Below are 4,720 nucleotides of genomic sequence, written 5' to 3'. Positions count from 1 at the left end.
TTCCTTCCTTCCTTCCTTCCTTCCTTCCTTCCTTCCTTCCTTCCTTCCTTTCTCTCTCTCTCTCTCTTTCTCTCTTTCTGAGTGCTGCATTTTGGTGATCACATTTACTGGAAGGGTTGGAGAAAAATTAAAATGCCATTTAGCTTAAGAATTTGTGCATTATCTGAAAATTAACTTCTTTCAGGAATGGAAGAATTCTTGGTTATTTCTTAATATCAAAATGGACACAGGTATCTCTCTTGAATATCTTCTCCATTTAAAGGGGCCATCATAGAAGTTCTCCTATTTTCCACACAGGATAAATTCTTTGTTTCAGTCAACACTCAATGGCGGGGCAACTAGCACAGTGCCATCTCCCCAGACAGAGAGCGTTGGAATATTCCATTTTGTTGATTTACGTGTCTCTGCATGTTTCTTCATCGATTCCTATAGTTGTCACAGAGTCCTCCACATCTCCCAATATCACATTTAAATGTTGATCATCATGTAACCTGCCTCTCTCTGTCATTTCTCATTTTCACATAGACTCGCTCATCCAGGCTGAGCCTGCTGGGGTCCAGGGGCTCTTCTGCAGTGTTGGTACTTTGTGGCTTGTCCACGTCGCCTGCCGTGTTTCAACCGCTGTGCCCCGAGGTTTTCAATAGCTAGTGAGTTAGCATACAGAAGACACTCAATGCTCTTTGAATTAATCCTCCTTCTTGTCTCTATTAAAAATTAAACATTTTAGGGCAGGGTCCTCTCTGGGTCTGGTATGTAGAAGCTTGTGCATGGTGCCCACTGATAAAATCTTTGTTGAATAATTGAGAAATATTGTTAGGAAAGCAAGGGAACTTCCAAATGAGAGCTGATTGCAATTTTACACTGTGCGTGTCTGGAGAGGAATTGAGTTTGAAACCCTACGTCTCCCAGCACAGGCTCTGGACCCAGATTCTCTCCCAATCTCCAAACAGGTCCCTGCTTTTATAGTTTAACGAACCGTTGCAGTGGCCTCAGGAACACAGAAGGAATCATTAATCAGAGACACATATGCCACATCTTTGGAATCTGTCAAACCTGTACCTAAAAAATCATCTGTGTATATTCCTCAGTGACAAAAGCAATACATCCTAATCTCCTACAGAATATTAAATCCCACCACCAAAACAAATGCCTTGTGACAGGTGATTGATAGGTGTTTCCCCTGACAGCTGCTGGCACAGAAATCCCCCCTCAAACCCGTCTCTGAAAAAAAGTAGAAGAGCAGTTTGAATTCGCCAGCTAGCGCCCACCCCACACCACGTGGTGCGGCGTCTAACTGCCTCACCATAAAAGACGTAACATTCAATTGACCTTTTGCTTATCTATAAATGCAGAGTGAGCTGCGTGGACCCCGATCCACCAAGGAACCATTTCAGGAAAATTTATTTCCTTTTACTATCCATAAAAATAAATCGCTCCTCACAAAGGAGAGACAAAAAATCCACTCTCTTGTCCTAATACGATTATTATGAAAGGGATGTTTTCTCTGAGCAATCATAACGAGGTGGCATGCTGTCAATTTTTTATCAAGCTTTGTTGCCACACTCAGATTGTCTGGGGCTCCAGGGAGAGAGCATGCAGTGGGCTGGCTTTGTTTTATTTTTGCCAATGTTGTGATGGATCAAATGTTTCTAATGCAAGTAAATTTTTATCATTGGCCTCCCAACTTTTCCCCTGATGCAGGATGAAAGATGAGGGGAAGTGTGGAAGCAGCTTTAGACGAGGGAGAGTGATGCTGGGGTAAAAATGTGCATATGCACAAGTGCACATGTGAGTGCACACACTCGCGCTGGATGGTGCTCCGTGCTCTTCTGGCCCGCAACAGTGGGAAAGAAGTTCTGCCATTGTGATAAGAAAAAAAAACTATGTCCTCCAGCTTTGGTATTTCTCAATAGTCTTCACTTTAAGGGTCTCTGTGACACTTTGCTCAGCTCACAGTTGGTCAGGGTGGCTGTGCTGCACGCTGTGTTGTGCTCCTTTGAAGCCAAGGATGAAATTAACCGTGAGTATAGTCAGTATCCTCTTCGTACCAGGAAAGACACTCTTTGCTTTACAGAAAACCCCATCTTCATGAGAGGTTGCTGTCTCTTTTTGAAAATGAAGAAACAGGTTTGGGCAACCGAGGAACTGGGCTAAGGTCCCACAACAAATGAAGAACAGAGGGGAGAGAGCCACCTTCTCCAGGGTTAGTGGGGTGATTACTCCCTGGTAAGGTGTGAACTGGAAGACAGGCAGGATGGTGTTCTCAGCACCTAAGGCAGGTGGAGACACGGGACCCACCGGATGAAGTGGGACAGTCTTGCCAGACAGAAGTTTAAATGTGGTTGAGGCTCCAGGAGAAACAAATAATTGTCTTTCTCATTGGATAGGCTGTTGTGAGCAGAACCATAGAGGTACAGTAATATAAGCTAAGAACAGACAAGGAACAAAATTAAATTAAAAAAATCTTTAAAAATTACTTTCATATATAAAATAGATTTAAAAAAACAAGGACTTACTGTATTGCACAAGAAACTATTTGAAATTTTCTAATAACCTGTAATGAAAAAGAATCTGAAAGACAATAGATAGAGATGTTATAACTGAATCACTTTGCTGTACACGAGAAACTAACACTACAATGTAAATCAACTACACTTCAATTTAAAAAAGTAATAAAAATTAAATTAAATTAAAAATTACTTCTATTATTGTGGTTTACTTATTCTTGACATTATACTTGTAATAAGTTATAAAAAATTTTATGTAATATATATTTTAAAATGCCTCTAAGCAAAGAGAAGCATATAAAACCACGTGTCGGTTAATTATCCACATTTTAAAGTATATCCTTATATATATATATATATATATCCTTATAGCCTTATCGTTTTGAATTAAATGGCTGAGCTTTGACGGCATGAAATGTATTTTTTAGTCTATTCAAGTTTTTATTTTTAAATTACAGTTAATTCTGGTAAAGTATAATTTACTAAAATATTATGGGCGTACATTAAGAATATTCTTTCATGGTATTTTAAAAAATATCTTTTATACCTGTAATCATGTCTCCTTTCTCTTTCTAATATTGTGTGTGTGTGTGTACACCTCTTAGGTTTGGTTATTCTTAATCAGTTGTTCATCCTAGGAGCCCTGTTTTTTAGTTAAGAGACCACATTTGAAGAGCTGAAAACCCTTTGCTATGGGGTCGGTCATAGCTTTCTGTTGTTTTTCAGTGAACTGAGCTATGAGATGCTTTTAAAATAAAATACTTGATGGGTTCATACCGATGGATATTGCCAATTCACATTCAGAACCACCAGCAATCTTCTTAACCTCACCAATATGCCAATGTCACCCACACTGACAATCCCACTGATCAACGAAACTGACATCATCTCTCATCTGTTTTGTCCAAAGAGGCACACACCACGGTCTCAAAACTGTGATATAAATGCTGCCATCACCAATGTTTTCTGAAAACATGTCAAGACTCTTTATTTAAAATCAGTTTTTAGGAAATATCCCACTAGGAACAAATAGTCAAATAATGAAATTTCTCTGGGTGGTTAGGTCACCAGCTGACTCTTGGCAAGTCCTAAACAGAAATGACAGCCTCACTCACAAACTTAAATGTGCTCATCCCTTCTCCGGTTCCTCACCTCGGTACACCATGGTCTGGTCCCACCTCCCTCTACAGGTGCCCTCCCTGCAACTTGCTGGGCCATTCCACCCTGTGGACTTGCTGAAATGTTGGCTATTCCCAGAATAGGCCACGGTGATAAAGACACCTGCACTTATGCCTGGGAGTTTGGGACTTGTCAAGGGTCAGATGACTTGGTGCCATGAGCTGTGCTTTTGGGAGTATGTCTGGGGTTCCTGAGAAGGGTGTACCTCACTGCAGCATTTGAGCAGAGGGAATGAGGGCTTTCCAGACTGACTGCTCCAGGACAGGGAAAGGAGTGTCTGAGGAACCACAGATGCGGGCATGGAGGTGTCCCATCCACCAGCTGATGAGGGTCAAGCCTGAAAATCTTGTGGGCTGCATCTGGAAGCATCTTTGGTATCCTCAGAGCCTACACTTGATTGTGAACAGCCTAACCTGAAAACCTTGAATAACCCTGGGGTTAGCAATAAACTTTGGGGGGGGGTGGTGGTAATTATGCTTATTTATCATTTTTTAATGGAGGTACTGGGGATTGAACCCAGGACCTCGTGCATACTAGGCATGCACTCTACCACTGAGATATACCCTCTCTGCCAGCAATAAACTTAAAAAAAATCTTACTCAGCTTATCTTGTAGAATGTGTAAGAGTCAACCATATATCTATACTTTCTAAGTCAATGTCAAGTAATGATAAAGGACTGAGTGTCTATGTGTGTTTGAGTGCGCATGCCTGTGTGTATGTGTGTGTGAGAGAGAGACAGAGAGAGAGAGAGAGAGAGAGAGAGAGAGAGACAGTTCCAGAGCCGCCTTGAGCCCTGTAGACGGGAAGCAAGGATAGACATTATCTTCAAATGCAAGAAACATTATTTACAGATCCCTTTCCAAGAGCAAAGAGCTCTCCCAAACATAGAAGTAAATAATGTATTCTTAACGGAGAACCTGCCATAGAATAAACATTTTTTAAAAAGGAGAAAGATTTTTAAGAAGAATACAAGTAAATCTTTTTTGCAAAAATCCTGTCAATTAGGAGCACATTTCCTTATTTTTTCCAAAAC

At 40.8% G+C, this 4,720-nt stretch overlaps 1 pseudogene; it reads right to left on the bottom strand.

Moving 5' to 3' along the window:
• Positions 1-312: 312 nt before the first annotated feature.
• On the bottom strand, positions 313-3,672 carry LOC105085467 (U6 snRNA-associated Sm-like protein LSm3; annotated as a pseudogene).
• Positions 3,673-4,720: the final 1,048 nt, after the last annotated feature.

Source organism: Camelus dromedarius, chromosome 29, assembly GCF_036321535.1.
Source record: "Camelus dromedarius isolate mCamDro1 chromosome 29, mCamDro1.pat, whole genome shotgun sequence".
Taxonomy (NCBI): Eukaryota; Metazoa; Chordata; class Mammalia; order Artiodactyla; family Camelidae; genus Camelus; species Camelus dromedarius.
Note: the sequence above shows the minus strand (reverse complement) of the source record. Positions and strands in the feature narration are given on the sequence as shown.